At 29.9% G+C, this 13,460-nt stretch overlaps 1 long non-coding RNA gene across 2 annotated transcripts; it reads right to left on the reverse strand.

Moving 5' to 3' along the window:
* Positions 1-1,087: 1,087 nt before the first annotated feature.
* LOC143043174 (uncharacterized) lies at positions 1,088-11,544 on the reverse strand. 2 transcript variants are annotated; one of them, XR_012968242.1, is made up of 4 exons: positions 11,481-11,544; positions 5,299-5,341; positions 4,120-4,148; positions 1,088-1,520 (listed from the first exon to the last, which is right to left on the reverse strand). It is a non-coding gene; the product is annotated as an uncharacterized LOC143043174 (long non-coding RNA). The 2 variants fall into 2 exon arrangements; XR_012968241.1 differs by lacking the exon at positions 11,481-11,544 and having other exon boundaries at positions 5,299-5,386.
* Positions 11,545-13,460: the final 1,916 nt, after the last annotated feature.

Consider the following 13,460-nt stretch of genomic DNA (forward strand, 5'->3'; position numbering starts at 1 on the left):
ACAGATTTTTATTATAGTCTAGTCCAAAGAACTCTTGCAATAACCTTGCATCCGTCGTTGTCCGGAGAAAAAAACAATCAACAACAGATAATTATCCTTCTTAGGTTGAATGTTACACATTTGTTATGGAGGGATAAGTGCTCACAATATGAAATCAATAAGATATGTGGTATGATTGCGAGTTATCACACCTATCCTGTAAGGTTCGGATGTAAAACCATCTGATCTTTTTCTCTGTTATGTAAATTACAAACATGTTGTTGTTATGTTTCTACTGACAGATACAATTAACCCTGAGCTCGCAACAACATGGCGCCCGTCGTCTTCTATTAACCTTTACAATCACTTTATTTTTAAAATCCGATGCCACGGATAGTTTTTACTTGTCAGACCCACAATACCGTATCGATTGTGACAATATTGTTGGTGAGTAAAATTTTGTATGAACGACACGACGTGTGTCACCGGTAGAACAGGAAATTGTTGCCATGGCAGCTGTTTGTTTTGCTTTATCGCGGTTAGTGTTGGTTTTCATTGAAACCGTTAATTCTTGTGCAATACAATTGGATTATCATCCGAAGTATGTAAAGGTAAAAATCTCGTTTATCCTCGCCCTGTACAAGCTTGTTCGAACTAACAGTGTGTCAAAACGTTGTGTTACATAAATAATATGTATCGATGTTTTGTGTTTGTATTTGCCTTTGTTGTATGATAAGACCTTGGGCAATTCTTAATCGCTAGTGGAACACAAATTGTGAGCGTTCAGGAGCACACGAATTCACCCTTGTTTTTTTATGGGGTCCTTTATTTTCGGAGCAATGTATTGTTTATTTTTTCGTCTTTCCATCGTTTTTTTTCAAATAGTAATGTGATGGTGTTACTGTTGGACATCTCGGTCATTTTGTAAGCAACCTTATTTCAAGTGTCGACAGGTCGATAACAAAGAATTTAAGATGAGATCCTGTATACTTAATTAGATATGGAATGTATTTACTATGAGTGTCATATTTTTTGTCACCTGTAACGGAAGCTGGCGAATTCAAAAGCATACATGTCAAGAGAACCAATAAAAAAGATTCATACAAAAGTATATACAAATATTTATCATTATATTAATATCCTATTCTTATTAATTAATTGAATATCGGCATTTTTATGATACATCTATGAAGACAAGCTTGATAAAACTTATATAGTCAGAGTCAAGATATACAAATGAATCAAAGAAATAATTATAACCAGTTTCAAATAAGATTAAAGTAATCTTTGCACGAAGAGGTAGAGTCATCGCATTTATGCGCACACTCAAAACATATCACTCGACAGTAATTCGTACATCTCCTGTACTCTTTTTCGTGATCATCATTGGGACTGGGACGATAATAACCGGATATACATTCTTTAGAACATCCAAGAGCAGTCGTAATACATTGCTTTGTGCAGATAACAGCAGATGTTCCGCCTATCAATATCAAGACGATACAAACCATGGTAACACTTGTCCTTAGTTTTAATCCCATCTGGAAAATAATCAAAGTTATAATCAATGTATTTGGTAATGACATCATGTATTTTCAAACCTTTCTCAACATTCAATGTTTCCGTCATCGAAAATCAAAATGACATTTTTGTTTCTATGTTTAGCACATATATAATATATTGATATAGTGATTATAGTGCACACCTTCTATTTTATTGTATGAACGGAATTGGTGAGTGTATGATCTACCCCCTTATTAAAAGTTTACTACGTGATGTATTGTATAATCTGATATCAAGTTTGTAGAGTTTAGTATGACTTCTATGTTAATGTTTGAGTATGATTTGCTGTTATTAAAGTTTTTGATATATAACCATATTTGTTTTAATATTTTTTTTTTTTTTTTTATAAAGCGATAACTTTTTATTTCATTTTTCTAAACCTATATACAGAGACTGAAAACAAGTAAAAATCTCAGAATTAAATGTTAAGTACATATTTAAAAGCCTTTGTTCTTTCACAATACCAATATCTAAAATAATTTTATCAAATTGCAGCTTGAATTCATCTATAAAAACGTCTCAACAATGGACGGCTATTTTTGTTCGATGACGCCTTATTAAGACATAATAAGGTTCAAACCATTTTCATTTATATTCGAGCCCACTTACGAGTCTTATATAATAAACTTAACGCGTCCTTGTCGTACCAAATCTTAAGTTTGGTATCTTTGATGTGATTTTGTTTATCGATTTTAATGGTGTATGGAGTTTTCTCAAAAGCCTTTTTTCGACTTAGTAGATAAACCATATAACATAATAGTATATCAATAACTCGTATTATGACATATCAATGATGCACCGTGGCTTTGTGTTTTTTATTAAGTATTGTCTGACATAAATGTTTTTATCAAAGTTGAGCATTCACGTGTTTCTGTTAATGTGAAAAAAAACACACTTTAGCGTGTGTATTTATAGTGGTAATCTATTAGTGTTTCATATTAGACAAAAAGGTTTGTGTTTTAAATAAATATTTCGGATTAGCCAATATTTTTCGCAGTGTATGAATATATTGAGTTTGATATTATATATGTCAATAGCACGGGATATTTTTAGCGCGAATAGTTTTCTTGTTAAAGTAAGTTAAAGAATATTGTCATTCTAAGCTCATATACAGAACAGTGCAGTTAAACTTTGATGAAGGAGTTCCCCCTCCCCGATTAAAGTTTATATTTTTGTAATGTTTTTACGCATAGACATTAACTACCGGTATGCCATTCTTTGATTAATACAAGACCTTTAAATGTGTATTTATATTATATAAGTTCTCACTTTGATTGTCTACTTTGCTTCTCAGCGATGTCGCCGTATCCTGATAAAATTATTTCATTTTATTTAATAAAATAATCAAACTTTAAGTAAGCAGCTCATGCTGGCGAGCTGTTCCTATGAAACAAGTGTTCGTTTTTATTTCATCAATATTTTATATTCGTTTGAGGTAACAAATTAGAATATAAGGAAATGTGTTATGATTGATAACAAGACTTTTATCCACCAGAGACTAAGATCTATAGAAAAAACTATAAACCAGGCCTTCAACAATTTACTAATGATTAAAGCCCATACAGCATAATAAGCTATAAAATGTAAGAATATTACGAAATATAAAACAAAAAAAAAATAAATACACATTGACAATATATATGATATACATTATCAAACGGCGATCACTTAATTGCATGCTCCAGATTTGGGGAAAAAGACATAATAAATTTGGCAGGTTCAAACGTGTTTTCGGGTGCTGGTTTAAAATTTAAAATGAAGTATTGTCATTATTCTATGGCTTGCTTTATAACAAAATAATGTTCACGAATAAAACTGTTTTAAGACCTCAAACCATTTAAAAGATTTGGCTTGTGTGATTGCCAATTCTTCACGCTTATAAATTTAAAAATATCAAACATCTAAATAACATATGTTTTATAACCTCAATTCTTATGCATATCCAATTACAGAAAGTACCTAGGCCAAATGAAAGGTCTTGTCTGGCTTTATAACTATTTTGATCTGAGCGTCATTGAGGAGTCTGGCGTATTAAATTATAATCCTTGTACCTTTGATAACTAATTAGATAACACACAACCACAAACAAAACAGTACAATAATAAGACATTGCAAACAATGAAGCAAACCATGATGTGAAGTGCTAAGAAAAGAGTGGCAAATAAAAGCAACAGTATTATACCGCTGTTCGAAATTCATAAATCGATTGAGAAAAAACAAACAAATCCGGGTTACAAACTCAAACTGAGGGAAACACATTAAATATCAGTGGAGAACTACGACACAACAGAAACACACTAAACTATAAAAATGTCCATTTCCTGACTTTTTAAGAACAAAATGGTCGGTTTAACCTGATTTTGTGGCATGCCAAACCTCCCGCTTTTATGGCAATGTTACATATAACATTAAAATGACAACATTACATGACAGGACTACAATACAAAAAAATGGGAGAACATAAAGGACAGAGAAACACACGAATTATAGCTAGCAAAGGCTAACTCTTCAAAATCGTACATTTTAAACAGATCTTAATTTATCTTACAATAGTTTAACAGATTAAATCATATTTACCTTCAATCAACGTGATGATATTGCGAATACTGAAAGTAAGTGAATTTACAATTAGTTTTAAAAGGAAACTATAAAGGGATGTACGTCAACAGTTTAAAACGGAGACATTCAAGGGCGCCTTTTTACGCACTTTCATCTCATTGTTGGACATTTGGTGATAGGATTTTTTTAAATAAAGTTGCTGCGCATATCTCAAAAGTTATGAATAGATATAAACTTGAGACACTCTTAGTATTTTGAGAAACTTTTTCTTTTATTTGTAATGATTTGATTGATTGAAATTTGAAGGTCAATTTCAGCGCTTTTGGCTATTTCGGGGCTGTCAGTTTGTACATTGTGGAAGAACCCTGAATGCCCGAAGAGAACCACCGACCTTTGGAAGGAATTCTTTTTTGTGTGTGTATTGTATGGGTTATAACCAAATGCTTTTCCATATGCGAATGATGCTTCAAATAATCATGGATATCCCGTTTTTGCTTGCAATTTTAAGCAAGCGATATGTTTGCAAAATGAAATGAAAAGGACGTGTGAGGTAAAAGATTATGAGATAAATACAATATTTTTATTCAATTTGGAAATTGAGAGCTTTCTTCTGTTAAAGTTTGTCTGGAACAGTTCGGGACCACTTGGTTTTCTGACGTCATTTCCATGGTTAGTTTCAAAATACAAACTGTAAACATGCGCCTGAGAAATTTACATTCAATCAAAATCTGTTTTCAACATTAATCATTCGTTTTTTCAGCATTGGAATTCAAAATTTCAAGTTTTGCGTAGTAATAGAAGTTTCTTTACGAATACGACGGTTTTTAAGACCTCAAACTATTTGAAGGAATTGCCTTTGAGGTTGCCAAACCGTTTAGTGAATAAAAATGAAACCGCAAAATAACATATTTTTATAACCTCGTTTAGCCTCATTTCTTAATCATTTACAAAATTAATTCTTTTTTACAGGAAATGTAATTGGAAGCAGACAGAAATTGCCAAGGCCAACTGAAAGGGCTTAAATAAGATACAACCGCCAACAAAGCAGTATACTAATTACACATTAAACAAAATTAAGCAAAAATGATGCGAGATGCTCCGGAGAGGTAATTTTCTGATCAAACAAACTCTAAATCGTGTTTTTTAAATGGACCCTAATTTATTTTATAATAGTTTTATAGATAAAATCATATTTACCTTCAATTAACGTGCAAATGGATTGACCTCGATATTATGACTACTGAAAGTAAGTAAAGTTACAATAAGTTTTAAAAGGAAACTGTAGAAGGATGTACGTCAACATATTAAAACGGAGACATTCAAGGGCGCCTTTTTGCGCACTTTCATCTCATTGTTGGACATTTGGTGATAGGATTTTTGTAAAATGAAATAACTGCGCATATCGTGATGTGTATTGGTAGATCTAAATTTGAGACAATCTTCGTACTTAAAAAAAAAATATTCTTGTATGTCTAATAATTTGATTGGTTAATTGATGGAATTGTTTTGCCAATTTCAGCATTATGGCTATTTCGGGGCGGTCAGTTAGTACTGGTGGAGGCAACCTGAATGCCTTTAAGGTGTTTGTATCGACCTGTTTACGCATGGTTACGAATAGTTACGAGTAAGTTACGAGTATTTTATAGTCCGTCTGTTCTGCACCTTTTATACCTTTCCCTAAATCGTAAAGTATACAATCATATATGTTGGGAAAGTACTTGTTTCTATACGTAAAGTGGTCAACATAGCTAGTTACAATATATACGTAAAGCAACGTAACATGCCTCAAATAAAATCGTACGCAATACTTAAGTAATTGTAATGATACAGAAATACAGAAATAATCCGTAAACACTTAGTAAACTACAGTACTTGCAACCTTAGGCGTTACTGTTTGACGTGAACTTGACTGATCGGTGAATGATCGGTGACGGATGTTTGACTGATCGATGAGTGATCGGTGATCGGTGACCCATAGGATCCGTCAGATAAGTCAAATAACCTATGTGAGAGTTACCCTGACAACTGTCACCGATCGATCAGTAAATTAATTTATGCACGGATCGGACGGATACGTATATATTTAAAATTCTTATGTAAACCGAACTCCACAGTTTTTACAATCGCTGAACGCGGACCTCTACGAAGACACCTTAATTTACACGTTATAATTTGTAATAAAATTAGTTGCAATAAAAAAGTAAAAATAGTTTAACAGAATAAGATGCTTAGAACGTTAAATTGTTTGTGTTGATTAATATTTTCGTATTAAATATTATAAACATCAGAGTCATATAATCATAATTGTATTATATGACTCAGTTAACATGAACTTATTTCTACGAAATTGGTTATTGTTGACCGCCATTGGATTTTTGAACTTTTAATAGTTTCGAATAGGTTGTTTTTTCATGAAATTAAAAGAATGTCAAAGAAATGATATTAAAACTTTGTTCCCATTGTTAAGAATTACCAAAATGAATCTTCTTTTTATCAAATATTGTACTATTTTATTTGCAATCAGTTATTTTTACCATCTTGAGACAAGTCTTCTAATCAGAATTGAGATATAATGAGAATTAAAATACATAAACTTTTATTTTTGTGGAATAAGAATGCAGTTATTGATTTATTTTGATACAAATTATTAACCGTCATATGATTTCAGTACTTTTTGTACATCAAGATTGGCTGTTCTTCATAAAATATGCTTTCTTACAGGAAAAAGATATAAAATTATTGTACGCGTTTCCTAAAATGCAAATATTGTTTCATTTTATTGAAAATTATTGACCGCCATTGGATTTTTGTACTTTTTATAGTTGCGAATAGTTTTTTTTCATAAAATTCAAATAATATCAGAAAAATCATACTAAAATTTTGTTTGCATTGTTTAAAATAATCAAAATTATTCTTCTTTTTATCAAAAATGATACTATTTTATTTGAAATCAGTTATTTTGATGCATATTATTAACTGTCATATGATTTCAGTACTTTTTGTACATAATGATTGGCTGTTCTTCATAAAATAATCTTACTTTAAGGAAAAACATATTAAATTTTTGTACGCGTTCCCTAAAATGCAAATATTTCTTCATTTTATTGAAAATTATTGACCGCCATTGGATTTTTCTACTTTTTATAGTTTAGAATAGGTTTTTTTCATAAAATTAAAAGAATGACAGAGAAATCATACTGAAATTTTATTCGCATTGTTAAAAATAACCAAAATTATTCTTCTTTTTATTAAAAATGATACTATTTTATTTGAAATCAGTTATTTTTACCATCTAGAGACAAGTCTTCTAATCAGAATTGATATATAGTGAGAATTAAAATACTTCAACTTTTATTTTTGTGGAATAAGAATGCAGTTATTGATTTATTTTGATGCAAATTATTAACCGTCATATGATTTCAGTACTTTTTGTACATCATGATTGGCTGTTCTTCATAGAATAATCTAACTTTCAGGAAAAAGATATAAATTTTTTGTACGTGTTGCCTAAAATGCAAATATTTCTTCATTTTACTGAAAATTATTGACCGCCATTGGATTTTTGTACTTTTTATATTTAAGAATAGTTTTTTTTTCATAAATTAAAAGAATATCAGAAAAATCCTACTAAAATTTTGGTCGCATTGTTTAAAATAATCAAAATTATTCTTCTTTTTATCAAAAATGATACTATTTTATTTGAAATCAGTTATTTTTACCATCTTGAGACAAGTCTTCTAATCAGAATTCAGATATAATGAGAATTAAAATACATAAACTTTTATTTTTGTGGAATAAGAATGTAGTTATTGATTTATTTTGATACAAATTATTAACCGTCATATGATTTCAGTACTTTTTGTACATCAAGATTGGATGTTCTTCATAAAATATATGCTTACTTTTAGGAAAAAGATATAAAATTATTGTACGCGTTTCCTAAAATGCAAATATTGTTTCATTTTATTGAAAATTATTGACCGCCATTGGATTTTTGTACTTTTTATAGTTGCGAATAGTTTTTTTTCATAAAATTCAAATAATATCAGAAAAATCATACTAAAATTTTGTTCGCATTGTTTAAAATAATCAAAATTATTCTTCTTTTTATCAAAAATGATACTATTTTATTTGAAATCAGTTATTTTGATGCATATTATTAACTGTCATATGATTTCAATACTTTTTGTACATAATGATTGGCTGTTCTTCATAAAATAATCTTACTTTAAGAAAAAACATATTAAATTTTTGTACGCGTTCCCTAAAATGCAAATATTTCTTCATTTTATTGAAAATTATTGACCGCCATTGGATTTTTCTACTTTTTATAGTTTAGAATAGGTTTTTTTCATAAAATTAAAAGAATGGCAGAGAAATCATACTGAAATTTTATTCACATTGTTAAAAATAACCAAAATTATTCTTCTTTTTATTAAAAATGATACTATTTTATTTGAAATCAGTTATTTTTACCATCTAGAGACAAGTCTTCTAATCAGAATTGAGATATAGTGAGAATTAAAATACTTCAACTTTTATTTTTGTGGAATAAGAATGCAGTTATTGATTTATTTTGATGCAAATTATTAACCGTCATATGATTTCAGTACTTTTTGTACATCATGATTGGCTGTTCTTCATAGAATAATCTAACTTTCAGGAAAAAGATATAAAATTTTTGTACGTGTTGCCTAAAATGCAAATATTTCTTCATTTTACTGAAAATTATTGACCGCCATTGGATTTTTGTACTTTTTATATTTAAGAATAGTTTTTTTTTTCATAAATTAAAAGAATATCAGAAAAATCCTACTAAAATTTTGGTCGCATTGTTTAAAATAATCAAAATTATTCTTCTTTTTATCAAAAATGATACTAATTTATTTGAAATCAGTTATTTTGATGCATATTATTAACTGTCATATGATTTCAGTACTTTTTGTACATAATGATTGGCTGTTCTTCATAAAATAATCTTACTTTAAGAAAAAACATATTAAATTTTTGTACGCGTTCCCTAAAATGCAAATATTTCTTCATTTTATTGAAAATTATTGACCGCCATTGGATTTTTCTACTTTTTATAGTTTAGAATAGGTTTTTTTCATAAAATTAAAAGAATGACAGAGAAATCATCCTAAAATTTTGTTCGCATTGTTTAAAATAATCAAAATTATTCTTCTTTTTATCAAAAATGATACTATTTTATTTGAAATCAGTTATTTTTACCATCTTGAGACAAGTCTTCTAATCAGAATTGAGATATAATGAAAATTAAAATACTTAAACTTTTGTTTTTGTGGAATAAGAATGTAGTTATTGAATTATTTTGATACAAATAATAACGTCACTTGATTTCAGTACTTTTTGTACATCATGATTGGCTGTTCTTCATAACACATGCTTACTTTAAGGAAAAAGATATTAAATTTTTGTATGCGTTCCCTAAAATGCAAAAATTTTTCCACTTTACTGAAAATTATTGACCGCCATTGGAATTTTGTACTTTTTATAGCTTAGAATAGTTTTTTTTCATAAAATTAAAATAATGTCAAAGAAATCATACTAAATTTTGTTCGCATTGTTTAAAATAATAAAAATTATTCTTCTTTTTATTAAAGATGATACTATTTTATTTGAAATCAGTTATTTTACCATCTTGAGACAAGTCTTCTAATCACAATTGAGATGTAATGATGTACTTTTTATTGTTTAGGAGTAGTTATCTTTTTTATTAAAAAAAAATACTATAAGAAAAATATAATGTAATGTTGTTTGCATTGTTTAAAATTATTTCTATTTCTTGTTAAAAAATACAGCAGTTATCTTTGTAATTTGTTATTTTAAATGCTTCGATTGTGACGAGAATATAGAAAGTCCGTGATTATAATAAGTTTTTTTTAAGAATTTTATGATGATAAGGATACAAAAATTTAAAATATTGAAAAAAAATAGACTACATTTTTCAATAACTGATTCTTTCATTTTGTTTTTCCCGAGAATGTTTGGAAAATAATAAAATAAAAACCGCGATGTAGACACCGTTTTAGAACTCGCCGGTTTTGAAAATACATAACCTAAATAAAACGAAAAAGATCATTCTTTAATGATGATATTTTAATTTAGGTTTTATCTGTACATTTCTTTTCATTTCAATTCATAAAACTTTGCTAAACAATTAATAAACAAAATGTATAATTGAACGTTCGATTTTCAAGAGTCGCCATTTTAATTAGATTAAACGAAACTAAGATTCCGTAATTTGTATTAGTTTATCATGTGACGTATTAAAGTTCAATCCGTCATCAAGGTCGATCGGTACTATCCGTCCGATCAGTCCGATCAGTCAATTACTTTTACTATAAGTCTGACGGATTGCTGACGTGAGTTTGACGCGAACTTGACTGATCGGTGACTGATCGATGACCGCTGACTGATCGCTGAAATAGTAACGCCTAAGGTTGCAAGTACTGTAACAGTAATACTTAATATAAAATTGTTACGAACAATTTCCGAATTCTTGCGAGCAGTTTACGAATGTTCACACGTTGTTGGAGACTGTAAACTAGCGCTTAATGGTATTTACGGATTGTTTCGAGTTGTCTACGGAAAAGTTAATCCGTTTCAATCGTAAGAAGATTTTTCACTTGACAATAACGTTGCCTCTCGTTTCATATCCCCTTACGCTAGGTATGACGAGTTATTAACGGATGATTGCAATTGACTATATATATACAAGCTGGTAATCTGTAAACTTGTAAACAAAATCCGTAACAGATCTAGAGAAAGTGAAAGAGGCAAATGGCACGCTTAAAAGGAAATAAATTCATCATAGATACTAGGATTAAAATTTTATATTTGCGCCAGACGCGCGTTTCGTCTACCAAACACTCATCATTGACGCTCGAAAACAATTGTTTAAAGGCCAAATAAAGTACGAAGTTGAAGAGCATTTAGGACCAACGATTCCTAAAAGTTTTGCCAAATACAGCTAAGGTAACCCATTCCTTATATAGAAAAACCTTAGTATTTCAAAAAATCAAAATTTTATCAACAGTTAATTTATAACTATGAAGATATCAATAAAAACTGAACAAGTCAACATATAAATGCTGACTTCTGGGCTGGTGATACCCTCAGGGAATTAAAAGTCCACCAGCAGTGGCATCGACCCAGTGGTTGTAAATGATCACATCATAGATACCATGAACTAATTTTGACTTCATGTAACAAAGGAATTCGTGAAAACAACTGCTTTACGATTTAAAATACAAACGGTCTTACGTATACTCAACAACCGCCTTTTTTAGTGCGTTTTGTTTTTAAACGGACTTTAATTTATTTTATAATAGTCTTATAGATGAAATCATATTTACCTTCAATTAACATGCAAATGGATTGACCTCGATATTATGACTTCTGAAAGTAAGTAAAGTTACAATTAGTTTCAAAAGGAACCTGTAGAAGGATGTACGTCAACATATTAAAACGGAGACATTCAAGGGTGCCTTTTTACGCACTTTCATCTCATTGTTAGACATTTAGTGATAGAATTTTTGTAAAATGAAATAACTGCGCATATCTTGATATGTATTGGTAGATCTAAATTTGAGACAATCTTCGTACTTTATAAAAAAAAATATTCTTTTATGTCTAATAATTTGATTGGTTAATTGATGGAATTGTTTTGCCAATTTCAGCATTATGGCTATTTCGGGGCGGTCAGTTAGTACTGGTGGAGGCAACCTGAATGCCTTTAAGGTGTTTGTATCGACCTGTTTACGAATGGTTACGAATAGTTACGAGTAAGTTACGAGTATTTTAGAGTCCGTCTGTTCTGCACCTTTTATACCTTTCCCTAAATCGTAAAGTATACAATCATATATGTTGGGAAAGTACTTGTTTCTATATGTAAAGTGCTCAACATAGCTAGTTACAATATATACGTAAAGCAACGTAACATGCCTCAAATAAAATCGTACGCAATACTTAAGTAATCGTAATAATACAGAAATACAGAAATAATCCGTAAACACTTAGTAAACTAACAGTAATACTTAATATAAAATTGTTACGAACAATTTCCGAATTCTTGCGAGCAGTTTACGAATGTTCACACGTTGTTGGAGACTGTAAACTAGCGCTTAATGGTATTTACGGATTGTTTCGAGTTGTCTACGGAAAAGTTAATCCGTTTCAATCGTAAGAAGATTTTTCACTTGACAATAACGTTGCCTCTCGTTTCATATCCCCTTAAGAGTGTACGCTAGGTATGACGAGTTATAAACGGATGATTGCAATTGACTATATATATACAAGCTGGTAATTTGTAAACTTGTAAACAAAATCCGTAACAGATCTAGAGAAAGTGAAAGAGGCAAATGGTACGCTTAAAAGGAAATAAATTCATCATAGATACTATGAATAAAATTTTATATTTGCGCCAGACGCGCGTTTCGTCTACCAAACACTCATCATTGACGCTCGAAAAAAATTGTTTAAAGGCCAAATAAAGTACGAAGTTGAAGAGCATTTAGGACCAAAGATTCCTAAAAGTTTTGCCAAATACGGCTAAGGTAACCCATTCCTTATATAGAAAAACCTTAGTATTTCAAAAAATCAAAATTTATCAACAGTTAATTTATAACTATGAAGATATCAATGATAACTGAACAAGTCAACATATAAATGCTGACTTCTGGGCTGGTGATACCCTCAGGGAATTAAAAGTCCACCAGCAATGGCATCGACCCAGTGGTTGTAAATGATCACATCATAGATACCATGAACTCATTTTTACTTCATGTAACAAAGGAATTCGGGAAAACAACTGCTTTACGATTTAAAATACAAACGGTCTTACGTATACTTAACAACCGCCCTTTTTAGTGCGTTTTGTATTTTTCTCTTTCGAACTTTTATAATATTTATCAAAATTGTATGAATCCCTTTCGAATATTTTTTATTTATTATGTCTGTTGTGTTCACACATAATTGCAAATATCACGGAATTTGATGATACTGTTGTAAAAGTGAGAGGTTTAGCGCTATATAACCAGGTTCAATCTACAATTTTATACATTTTGAAATGCCTGTACCAAGTAAGGCATATAACAGTTGTTGTCCATTCGTTTGATGTGTTTTGTCATTTGATTTTGCCATGTGTTTAGGGACTTTCCGATTGAATTTTCCTCTGAGTTCAGTAATTTTGTGATTTTACTTTATTCTAATAAACGAATTCAGGTTTCCTTGCCCTATTATCTAACCATTAAATGTTTGTGGACATGATTGTCTCAATTTTTGTTATATTTCTGTAAATTTCGTTGAGATTTTTCATTAAAAGAAGATGTTTGTAT

Source organism: Mytilus galloprovincialis, chromosome 8 (genome assembly GCF_965363235.1).
Source record: "Mytilus galloprovincialis chromosome 8, xbMytGall1.hap1.1, whole genome shotgun sequence".
Lineage (NCBI taxonomy): Eukaryota > Metazoa > Mollusca > Bivalvia > Mytilida > Mytilidae > Mytilus > Mytilus galloprovincialis.